A 13,237-nucleotide genomic window follows, 5' to 3' on the forward strand; every position below is an offset into this window, starting at 1 on the left:
GCTGAGGACTTGTTGCATCCAAACATGAAGAAAACACTCTCAGAAACCCAGAAAAGTGCAACAACATACTTCCAACAGGAAAAATATCAGCTTTGAGAAATATCAAAGTCTGCACTCTTTTCTAAAGTTTCCACTGAGAAGATTTTTAAAAAGTTCATAGTCACTCATATTAAAATGACCAAAAACCTAAATAAACACTTCCCACCTTCAGCTTAAAGGCAAAGTATGCTGAAGTCAGGTTTAAACTCATTTCAAATGAAAAAACAGCATCCAAACATTAGCTCTTCTCAAATTGGACTAAGTGTAGAACAGGGTCATTTTTTTTATAAATCAATCTTTTTTATAGTTACACATAGACATTGGTATGAAGAGTTGAACATTAAATCATATATATTCATTTCAACCTGGAGAGACTCACAGGGAGAGAGAGGGAAACAATAGCAAGGTTTAATTGACAAGATTTCTTTGGTGCTCGGGCCCCGGCTGAGGACATGCAAGCTGAACCGCTGTGAGCTTGAAAGTCCGGCATAGGGAGATAGATGCTGGATATCTTCCCCCCCGGGACCCAAACCTGGTGGCGGAGTCGTACGAAGGAAGGAGATGCCGAGGACCTTGAGACACCTGGTGGAGATGGGGAGGTGTTGGGATGCAGCTGCTGACGAACAGGTAGAACCCAGGAAGGAGCGCCTTATATCTGGATCTGACGGTTGATGAGCGATTGGCCACAGCTGGTGAGTCTGCCATGTTGAATTTGCGGCTAGCCTTCATTTATACAGCTGATAAAACTATTCATAGGACAGAAGTCCTCAGCTTCCTGCTGGGACACATTGTCACATGTAAAGGTAATATGTAAATTGTAAATTGTGGAAAAGCCATCACTGTAATGTTATCTTTTTCAATTTGGGATTAGAAAGGCATTCTTTCTTGTTTGAATTGAATTGAATCCTAACTCAAAGACTGTCCTTTATCCAAATAAGGTACCAACTCCCTGTCAAAAGATTACATTTGACCCCTAACCATGATCATTTCCTAACCCTCGCTAAGAAGTCTGGATTTTTAAAGTCCCAACCCTGCGTTATTGGCCAAACCTAAACAGGAAGTGACAAACTTCCATCTTAAAGTGTTGTGTTTACATGTGAACAAGACCACAAGTAAAATGAACACTACTTGTATGTGCTTCTGTAAGTGATTATGGTACAGAGAGGCCAGTTATTTCAAAGTAACACTGCACGAAAAGAGGGATTTGTGTCACTGTGGACGGCAGTGAACATCCGCGAATTTGCCTAATTTTCGGACGCACCTGGGCGCTTGCAGGCAGACAAACTTTAAGTTTGTTGAGCGAGAAAATCGTCGGAAACGAACCCGACTCGCGGCGGGCTCTCACAGCGGGGTGCTAATGGCCCAGCGATTAGCACCCCGCTGTGAGAGTGCCTGGACCTCTCACTGGCCTCGCTGGTATTGGACGAAAAAGGCACGTGATTACAAGAAAAAGCTCCTGCAAAGCTGTCCGCCCATTGGCCAATAAGGTTAATATATGCATACTTTATATGGGCATATCACTCAGCAATTATGATTAATAATTGTGATTATGATTACTAATATTCCTGGGATGTTTGTGTACTTCATATATTCACGTCATTCTTATAAGCTGCGCTATGACTAGGCTATGAATGCAGGCATGAATGACGTGAATCTATTGAGGAAATGAAAAAGGAAACTTTTTTTTTTAAAGCGCTTTTATTGCCACACCACACAATGTACATAGCTTACATTGTAATAAGAACCATATTGATAATAAAGAATTGAAAACTATACACACACACTGCTGTAGCCTACGATATACACAATAAGCCTAAACGCCGCCGTTTGGAATCCGCATTCTTCGCATTACTCCGGTCCCTGCAGGGTCTGCGGGAGTTGTCAGACGTCCTCATCCTGGATCAGAAGCTGGCTTCTGGGAGCTGTTGGAATAACCAATAAATAATCAAAACATAGTCTATCCATGCACAGCATATTGACAACTTGTCTATAAAGTAACGAAAGTCATATTGACAGCGTATATGTTCTTACTCTCTTTCACTCTTCTGTGGTGAGCGGGGTGAAGTTGGTTTTATTTTCGACATTCGCCTATTTTCGGCCGGTGTAATTGTAATAGCGTCACGAAAACAGCACCAATTAGCATAAGGATGGTATTAATTTGTACAGAAAACTAAGACTAACGTACCACAGGCTTTATCAACTCACCAAAGTAAGCAAGTCTGGCGAAAGATCAGAGTAACCGCGCCGAGTATACTTCGAAGTGAACGACGGCAGCCAGAGCGCTTAGGGACCATCGCAAAAGTGCATCGCCTTTTTTTTTTTTTTTTAATAACTCACTGGATATTCAACCAATGAACACCAAACCACTTCTGATGTGTTCGTGGACTCATTGTGTACTCCCCACACCCTTTATTATCAAGGAAACCCTTTTTAATATTTAAAAAAAAGGCATAAGTAACCACTGTATATGATCCATTCATATTTAAGGCTTTTATTTTGTAATAGCTATCTTGTTTTTAAAGATATCAACGTAAAACCACTTCTGGTGTGTTCCTGAACTCATTGTGTACTCCCCACACCCTTTATTATCAAGGAAACCCTTTTATTTTTTTTAAAAAAGGCACAAGTAATCACTGTATATGATCCATTCATATTTAAGGCATTTATTTTGTAATAGCTCTCTTGTTTTTAAAGATATCAAAACCAAACCACTACTGGTGTGTTCCTGAACTCATTGTGTACTCCCCACAACCTTTATTATCAAGGAAACCCTTTTTATTTTTTTAAAAAAGGCACAAGTAATCACTGTATATGATCCATTCATATTTAAGGCATTTATTTTGTAATAGCTCTCTTGTTTTTAAAGATATCAAAACCAAACCACTACTGGTGTGTTCCTGAACTCATTGTGTACTCCCCACACCCTTTATTATCAAGGAAACCCTTTTATTTTTTAAAAAAAAGGCACAAGTAATCACTGTATATGATCCATTCATATTTAAGGCATTTATTTTGTAATAGCTCTCTTGTTTTTAAAGATATCAAAACCAAACCACTACTGGTGTGTTCCTGAACTCATTGTGTACTCCCCACAACCCTTTATTATCAAGGAAACCCTTTTTATTTTTTTAAAAAAGGCACAAGTAATCACTGTATATGATCCATTAATATTTAAGGCATTTATTTTGTAATAGCTCTCTTGTTTTTAAAGATATCAAAACCAAACCACTTCTGGTGTGTTCCTGAACTCATTGTGTACTCCCCACACCCTTTATTATCAAGGAAACCCTTTTATTTTTTTTTAAAAAGGCACAAGTAATCACTGTATATGATCCATTCATATTTAAGGCTTTTATTTTGTAATAGCTATCTTGTTTTTAAAGATATCAAAACCAAACCACTTCTGGTGTGTTCCTGAACTCATTGTGAACTTCCCACAACCCTTTAATTTTAATAAAAACCTTTTAATTTTTTTTAAAAAGGCATTAGTAGTCAGTGTATATGATTCAGTCATATTTATGGCTTTTATTTTGTAATAGCTCTCTTATTTTTAAAGATATCAACACAAAACCACTTCTGGTGTATTCACAAACTCATTGTGTACTCCCCACACCCTTTATTATCAAGGAAACTCTTTTTAATATTTAAAAAAAGGCATAAATAATCACTGTATATGATTCATTCATATTTATGGCTTTAATTTTGTAATAGCTCTCTTGTTTTTAAAGATATCAAAACCAAACAAATTCTGGTGTGTTCCTGAACTCATTGTGAACTTCCCACAACCCTTTAATTGTAATAAAAACCTTTTAATTTTAGAAAAAAGGCATAAGTAATCACTGTACATGATCCATTCATATTTAAGGCTTTTATTTTGTAATAGCTCTCTTGTTTTTATAGATATCAACACAAAACCATTGCTGATGTGTTCCTGAACTCATTGTTGAGTTTTCACACCCCGTTGTGTTTTCAGCAAAAAATTTAGTTTTTTATACGGAAGAAGTAATCAGTTTGTTTACTACATTCTTAATGAAGGTTTCACTTTTTTAATAACTCACTTAGATTTCAACATTTTGGCACCAAAACACTTCTGGTGCTTTTATTGATTGTATTTTATTTGATTGATTTTCACACATTCATTCAAATTTTTTAAAAAAATACACCATAAAACACAACAAATTAAAAAAAGTAATGTGTGCTGGAGATGTCAGAAACCCTTGTGGGCATATAAGGAAACCTCATCTGGTCATTAAAACCCAATGATAACAATTGTCATAGAAAATATTTACAGGTTAAAACTCAACTTCATGAAAAATATAAAACAATAATTAAATACAACTCAATTACTTGAAAATAAGTATCTAACAATAGATAATCTGTTTGCACTGAAAACTTCTCAAGAAACGTTATTTCATTGCACTGTGTACTGTGTATATGGCTGGAATGACAATAAACCCTCTTGAATCTTGAATAAAGACAAATGACAGATCAAGACTCACAATGTTAAATTGAGGGTGTTATTCAGGAAAGCAGAAAAATAAGAATAAAAGCTAAATTCTAATATTATTAACTGCCATCATTTAAGCTATTTATCCACTGAGCACAGTTTTTCTTGTCGTTGCTGTCTGTATACAGGTAACTACATAATTATTACTCTTTATTTTCTGTGCTGCCCCCTGTTTGTACGAGGAGGAACAAGTATCGATACGATGATGTCATTATGAAGCCATTTTGAAACAGCTGCTGTAGTATAACAGTTAAAGGGAGATTGCGCTTTTGAACAGCCATAGTTTCGATGGTTAATTGGTTGCACTGAAATATCCTAAAGTCGGGAGAGACTTTCTTGGAGAAAAGCCGGAAAATACTCTACAAATACTACATTTGTGTTGCGGTCCCCCTCAAAAAAATTCAACCGAATCCTGGCCAAGGACTTTGCGAGAAAAACAGGTTTGTACTTTTCCACTTATTATGAGTAATGCAAAGTATGTTAACATTGAAGTTTAAAACTTAAAATCACTGTTGTTCTTCTCTTAAGTAATGTCACATCTTCAGATATATAACACCAGCAGTTATGTCCTTAGAGGTTTAAATGCTCCGGACGGTGTTATGCCCAAAAGTGCATGCGTGCCGAGAAATGCGCCGCCATTGTCGGGACCAGCAGGGGATACATTTTTCGGCAAAGTGCATCCCCTGCTGGTCCCCAGCTTTAAAGAGAGTCTGGAATTCAATTATATAACTACATTATAATTTGTTTACCTGATTGAATAAACAGATGCGAATTTAAACAAGTCCAAAATTGTCTGTATTATTTCAGATTTAAAATAATCACATTTCATAGTTTTATGTTAATTTTTGTTTTGTTTCACCTAGGCTATACTGATTAAAGTTTGATATTCATAGAAAATGTCTCCAACCGTCTTTTGGGCTTATTACAAACGTGTTAGTCACGGCCCTTACTTTGGAATATTTGTACAATTATATAATAATGTGAAAGAGATGCTCTAAACTGTACAATTGTCGAATTATCATAAGTGTACATGTATTATTCATCTACATGAAGAAACGAGAAAATAGAATAAGGAATGAGACACCATTGTCAGCTTATTATTATCACTGTAACTTTATTGGATAAATGCAATAATCCACACCTGAAACGGCTCCCGCGCGCTCCCGCGCGCTCCCGCGAATGGGGGATGCATTGGCGCTCCACCAAATGGGGATGCACTTCTCGGCATAACATCTGCCGCATTAAATCTGACCGTACATGATTTAAGTCGTACTTTGTACATCCCTGATATACGTTGTATGTTTAACCTGTCTAATAGTCCGATTTGATCAATTATAAACTTGGTGTGTAGACTTGAAAATCACTGTTTTGGTACTCATTGTAAAAGCTTATCTAAATATTTTTTACCAATTAAATCTAGCATTAAATGACATAACAATTCAATAAAAAAACATCTTTGGTGACAAAAAGCTATTCCAATAATCTATTTTATGTATGTGTCTATTTGAAGGGACGAGAAAAAGTTTGAAGCATCGTCATCATGGGCCGTACAAAAAAGGGTGGAAGAATTCCAAAAGAAGATCTTTGGAAAAGGGCTGGTGGCAAAGACAATATAATTAGCATATTGTCAGGTTTTGAGATTTTAAAAAAAGAAACCTCTTGGACCTCTGAAATTTGGCCAGAGCTTTCTGTAATTTTTTTTGGCATCAACCAAGACAGAAGTAAAAAATGGCTTTATACCATTTGGCACCAAAATCGAAGAGGTGTTAGGACATCCGTGACTCAATCCAACATCAATACAGGCACTGTCAATGTCAATGAAGGCCTATCACAGAGTGAAGAAAATACAGCTGCAACTGAAAGTCAGATTGAAGATGCAGCTGAAACAGAGATGGAAGCTGAAGCTGAAGCTGAAGGAGAGATGGAAGATGCAGCTGAAAGAGAGATGGAAGCTGAAGCTGAAAGAGAGATGGAAGCTGAAGCTGAAGCTGAAAGAGAGATGGAAGATGCAGCTGAAAGAGAGATGGAAGCTGAAGCTGAAAGAGAGATGGAAGATGCAGCTGAAAGAGAGATGGAAGCTGAAGCTGAAAGAGAGATGGAAGATGCAGCTGAAAGAGAGATGGAAGCTGAAGCTGAAAGAGAGATGGAAGATGCAGCTGAAACAGAGATGGAAGCTGAAGCTGAAGCTGAAGGAGAGATGGAAGATGCAGCTGAAACAGAGATGGAAGCTGAAGCTGAAGCTGAAAGAGAGATGGAAGCTGCATCTGAAGGAGAGATGGAAGCTGCACCCAAAGGAGAGATGGAAGAAACGGCTGCAGCTGAAAGTGAAGATGGCAATGTCATCTCCAGAGAGTACAGAACTACTCAGCCTGGACCAAAGGCATTTAAGATGAAGATTAAAAGGGAAAAATGGGACAAAATAAAACCTAGTTCCGGATCCTCAAAACTTAAGAAGTCTTGGACACATATTATTTACACTACCTTCAGAAAGCACAACCCTTGCTGTACTCTTGCATTTAAGTACATGCATTTCAGAGCACCTAACAGCAGAAAGAAAGCATCGCCATATTTAAAATTAAAGGCAATATGCACATTTTCCTCTTGTAAAGCAAGATACTTATTTCAAATTAGACACAAACCCTCAAAGACCACAAAACAAATTACAATTCATGTGTCACGAAAAGGTGAAGTGCAACATTTGCGTGAGGAAACAAGAGCAAGGCCAGCCAGCAATTTGAAGAGAGGGAAATTAGCTAAAGTAATTTCTGGTGGGGTGAGTAATGCCTTTTATAGAAAGCTGGGGAAAACACCATCACTGGAGCTACTTGCTGGCAACCTCACTCGAGCACTGTCAAAAGACATTCTGAAAGCAGTGTCAGCAGAAATCAATAAAAGCACAAGGCTTCAAGATGATATGGTGATGGAGCTGATACTGACCCAACAGATCATCAGAGAGTGTGACACAAGTTACATCTTCTGTCCGGGGTATATCCAACATCTTCAAGTGGATCCCTTTGGTGTCCACTTGTACACAGAGCAAGCAATTGCAATTTTGGTTGAGCATCTCCGCACACGTTCTCCTGTGACCCTTTTCCTCGATGCCACCGGCGGGGTTGTGCGCCGTCTCACAAACCAACCCAAGAGGGTATTGTATTATGCCCTCTGTTTGTCAGGTGATGGAAAGAACAAACCTCCTCTTCCTGTTAATGAAATGGTCACCAATGACCACACAGTGGCAAATCTGTCCTTTTGGCTGATGAAATTTCTGACAAAAGTCAGAAGAATCACTGTCAATAAAATCAGCCAGGTAGAAACAGACTACAGTTGGGCTCTCATGCAAGGTGTTCTGCTGGCCTTCAACAGACAGGACATTTTAGGGTACCTTGAGATGCTGTGCAAGGCTATTCAAGGCGCTTTGACGAAAAAAGAGCTGAAGGCCATCACTGTGCTACATCTCTGCTCAGCACATATCTTGAAGGCTGTTTCAGTTTCCTTTTCCAGGAAGACCAGTGATAAAGGCCTGAGGGAATTTGCAACTCATTGTGTGGCACATCTGGTCAACAGCAGCACTTTGGATTCTGCAGTCAATTTTTTTGCCCACATGGGGAGGATTTTTGGATCCAAGCTCTCCTCTCAGGAAGTCAAAAAGAGCTTAGAAGTCATCAAAAACTGCATCAGGAACAAGAGCAATCCAGATGATGATAACAGCACTCAGGCAATCAAAAAACAAACTGAGTCACCACAGAGAGCCAAGGCTGTGCTCGCCAACTCACCCTTTCTGCATTTTTTCAAAGACGTCTTGGAAAATGATCAGTCAGAGGGGCAAGATGTTGAGTTAAAGTGTGAGAAAAATCATTACTACTGTCCTGAGATCATCAATGTCTTGTTGCAGGATTACATGGGGATCTTCCCACTTTGGTCAGGCCTTGTGTTGGGGGATCTATGCAGATATGCAATTGATTCAGATCCAAACAAAAATAACACAGCAGACAGCAAAACAAGGCAAACTAACTGCCACGTGGAGAACTGGTTTTCCATCACAAAGACTCACATTCTATGCAAGCAACGCTTCCTCAGGCCTGGCTCCTTCATTCGGAAGCTGCATACCTCTCTGCATGGTCGCTACAAGGAACACGTCTTGCAGTACGGCCTAGATCTAAAACTGTTAAACAGACCATTGAAAGGGAAAGAAGAGCTGTTGGAGCACACTGAGGAAAAGTGGGGCAAACGGAGCGTGAGTGCAGCTCCTAAGAGGACCAAATATTTCCACCCTCCCCACAAGTTTCCCACTCCTAAGGGAGTGAACAGACACATGAAAAGAACATGGATGAGGACAAAAAGAAAGGTATGACATTAAATGGATAGAAAAATACTTTTAAAGACCCTTATCATACAAACACTTCTGTAAGTCAAATGCTAAAACTTTTTTGTCTAATATCTAATAATCCTGACAAATGTCGTACAGATTATTTTTTGTTCTAATGTACTGTATTTTCTTAAGGTGCATCAGAAATCAAAAGATGGTTTAAAACAGAACACAGGAGACACTGGACAGGTATGGCATTGTTTTCACAAATTTTCTGCACCCTTGATCATTATACAATATCTCTTTACATTGTGATTTCATAAGATGTAATGCTTAAATACCATAGATATCGCCACATAAAGGGGAGCAGCAAAAAGGGGGAGACCAGACAAACGCCACTTCTACTTCCATGTCAAAAAAATCAACTGACACAGCAGGAGTTGTATGTAACTTTTTTTTTTCAAGGTCATATGGGTGGAATCAATATCACAATAATCATGAAGAATATTTAAAGTGTAGCTCACACATGAAATTGATGTTATGTGTGTGATGTAAAAGAAACACTGTAAAATTCAGTCACTAAGCTTTTGTAACTCGCAATTAATGCTCAACTACATGAAAAACTGTGTTTCATGCTTGAATAACAATTAGCCTGTTTTATCTATATGAACAGCAGGACATTTGGAAGAAAAAGGACAGTGAAGTTGTCATTGCAGTCATTGCATCACCTGACAAGACTGACCAGTACATTCTTCGCCAGAGTGAATTCAATTCTCTAGCACCACAGAAGTGGCTGCTGGGCGAGGTAACTTTTTTTTTTTTTAAACAGCAACCATCACCTTGGTGTTATATTAGATTTTGAACAGTGTGAGTAAGTAATAATGTAATACATTTTTCAGACAATTGAGTGCTACTTCAGAACCATAATGAATGTCAAAGGGTTAGGGAAAAGAATATATATCCTCAACCACTATTCTGCTGGAGTAATAGTTTTTGGAGAACGATCTGCCATGGCTAACCACTCATTACGCAAGGTAAAAATACTAAAATCGTATGTAATGTAACATAATTAAACATTTAGAACATGAAAATTTCTCAAAAAATATACTTTTTTTTTTTAATTGCTGTTACAGCTTAACTTTGACAACTATGATGGAATCATAGGATTCATGAATGTTGCAAACAACCACTGGAAATTCCTGGTAAGAACCTTAATGAACATATTACAAAATATATAATGAAACTGAATTAAAGTAATGATATGACATTCTAATGTGCAAGTGTAATTTCTCCTTGTAGTATCTGAACAAGTTGAACCAAAACGTGTTTGTCATGGATCCCTTGGGTAAAGATGAGGACAAAGAGTCAGACGTTGCTGCAAAACGGTTTTGGTAGGTTCCGCCAATAATAATGTATAAATTGTGCATCTTCTTCAATTTTGTATATCTTGTTTAACATTAAGAATTTGGTAATTATCTGTGTAGACCACTTTTTTGGAATACTATCTTATGAAATATAATATTTTATTTTTTTAGGTATGCTCTCATTGAACTATAAATGCAATCAGGATAAAATATGTTTTGAATCTGTCAACTATTACTACAGCCAGTTCTTCAGAATGCGGCAGAACCGCTATCAGAAGACTGATTGGGTAAATGTGAAGTGGCAGGGAGCCAGAATCAACCACAGCATTCAAAAAGATGGTTGCAACTGTGGGGTTTTCGTCATGAAAGTAAGGTCTTCATCCCCAGATCTGTTCTTTGAATATGAAAACAATTGTTTGTTTTGGCTTGTTTGTTGTAGAAACATAACTGTTATGGGGTTGTGCTTAGTGCAGAACACAGACAAGGAAAATGGATGACGTTGAACTTATGAAATGATTTATTGTTATAACAAAGACGGGCAGTGAAGTGGAAATGGCTGGCAGAGGCTGTAGCGGGGGGAACACCAAAATTGTGTGTAGGCAAGCAGGGGTACTTGAGTGGCAGATGTCGGGCTCGACCTCGGAGCATCAAAACGATAGAATGAGCAAGGTAGAACATGAACTTTGAGAAACTATCAAACTGATTTAAGCCTGAGGGTTTACCACTAAGGCTGAAACCACAATTTGATGATGAGTGCACCGAGAGTCAGGGTTGGTAAACTGAGCATGACGATTGATAGGAACCCACTCACACAAAACAGGGACTGGACACACAAGGAAGTTAAAAGGGAAACATGGAAGGACACATGGAAGAAGCAGAAACGACATCATAATGCGGACATCCTTAATTTTGTCACCTGAAAGTGTCTACTTTGTATTTCGATGATAAAACAGATGGCCACAGACGTGGTGGAGGCTTTTCCTGTTGTCCCCCAGGAAATAGAAATAGCCACATCACGAAAGGACTTAAAAGACCTGAGGATCACCATGGCAAAAACCATACTGCAGTGCTCTGGTTTGTTGAATGAAGAATGATAACAACAACTTGTACCGTAGAGTAACTCCCTAAAAGAAACAGTTATATTATTATTAGTCTTAGTAATAATCCATTTAATTTGATTTGTTACACTATCCACCAATAGGAAGGGAGCAGGATCAATGACATGTGATAGGGAGTTGGCTTGGCATCTATGTCTCGTGCAGTCAGTGGTATCTACTTCTGTGGATATCATTTTACTTGGCTAGACATGTATATTTGTGTTGATATCCATTATTGACCCCACCTTTAATCTACAGTGAACATATAATTTGTAAAATCCCTATATTTAGTCTTCAGTGAAACAGACCATTGCTCCAGTTGTGCCAGGGAGAATCCCACTGAACAGAAAGGAAACACAAAATGGGTAATTTATCAATTTAATATTAAGTTCAGTTAGACTTTTTAAGATGCAGAGTAGCACTGTAAAATTGCCCCTGCAATGGGTACAGTTTTGATAAAACATATGATATCACATATACAATTAGCAGTTTGCTGGAAAGCCTGATCCAATGATGTTCAAAATGTGATTTAAAAATGTATTTCAGATTGAATGCACTAAATGCAGGAGGTGGTACCATCTGACCTGCGTTGACATGTCAGATGAAGATTGGGAGAAGGAAAAAGAGGGAGTCACATCAACATGGAACTGTGGCCTTTGCTGATTTCACATATAAGGTGGCTACATCATGTAAGTAACTTTGAATGTGTCTCTTATGTGTGTAATCTAAAAAATACATTGTAAATTGCAGATAGCATTACTTCCAATGTCTCACCAATCTTAAGATTCCACTGTAAGCCAATAAATGCAGCCCAATCTATATGTGACTACCATTCTAACAAAAGACAAAAACTGCTCTTAGTTTTTTAACTCCTTACTACAATTACTACAATGCTTATTACAAATGTTCTCAATTTTATGTTTAGAAAATTTTTTGTTAATCACTTTGCTTTTCAAACTCACAATTAATGCTAAACTAACAGAAAGGTTGTATGTTTCATGCATGAATAACAATTTGCATGTTTGATATGAATTATCAGCAGCAATTTGGAAGAAAAAGAAGAGTGAAGAACAGTGATGAACAAAATAAAAATTGTGGAATGTAAATAAATGATGCTCAGTGTTTTTATTCTCTCTAAGAACATTATGCGGTCTTTAAAGAAAAGCAAGAAGCTGTCAAGTCTTCATAGTGAGTCTATGAAGACATCAGAAGTGTTTTGAGGTCAATATGTAGAAAAACAAATGAGTTATTACAAAATAAAAGCCATAAATATGACTGAATCATATACAGTGATTACTTATGCCTTTTTTCTAAAATTAAAAGGTTTTTATTAAAATTAAAGGGTTGTGGGAAGTTCACAATGAGTTCAGGAACACACCAGAAGTTGTTTGGTTTTGATATCTTTAAAAACAAGAGAGCTATTACAAAATATAAGCCTTAAATATGACTGAATCATATATAGTGATTACTTATGCCTTTTTAAAAAATTAAAAAGGGTTTCCTTGATAATAAAGGGTTGTGGGAAGTACAAAATGAGTTCAGGAACACACCAGAAGTTGTTTGGTTTTGATATCTTTAAAAACAAGAGAGCTATTACAAAATATAAGCCTTAAATATGACTGAATCATATACAGTGATTACTTATGCCTTTTTAAAAAATTAAAAAGGGTTTCCTTGATAATAAAGGGTTGTGGGAAGTACACAATGAGTTCAGGAACACACCAGAAGTGGTTTGGTTTTGATATCTTTAAAAACAAGAGAGCTATTACAAAATAAAAGCCATAAATATGACTGAATCATATATAGTGATTACTTATGCCTTTTTAAAAAAATAAAAAGGGTTTCCTTGATAATAAAGGGTTGTGGGAAGTACACAATGAGTTCAGGAACACACCAGAAGTGGTTTGGTTTTGATATCTTTAAA

The 13,237-nt window shown here is 37.3% G+C and overlaps 1 long non-coding RNA gene across 1 annotated transcript; it reads left to right on the plus strand.

The window, feature by feature from the left end:
* Window positions 1-11,619: 11,619 nt before the first annotated feature.
* Window positions 11,620-12,408, plus strand: LOC142396096 (uncharacterized). The gene is made up of 3 exons (XR_012772507.1): window positions 11,620-11,678; window positions 11,860-12,002; window positions 12,353-12,408. It is a non-coding gene; the product is annotated as an uncharacterized LOC142396096 (long non-coding RNA).
* Window positions 12,409-13,237: the final 829 nt, after the last annotated feature.

This window comes from Odontesthes bonariensis, chromosome 12, assembly GCF_027942865.1.
Source record: "Odontesthes bonariensis isolate fOdoBon6 chromosome 12, fOdoBon6.hap1, whole genome shotgun sequence".
In the NCBI taxonomy this organism is placed as follows: Eukaryota; Metazoa; Chordata; class Actinopteri; order Atheriniformes; family Atherinopsidae; genus Odontesthes; species Odontesthes bonariensis.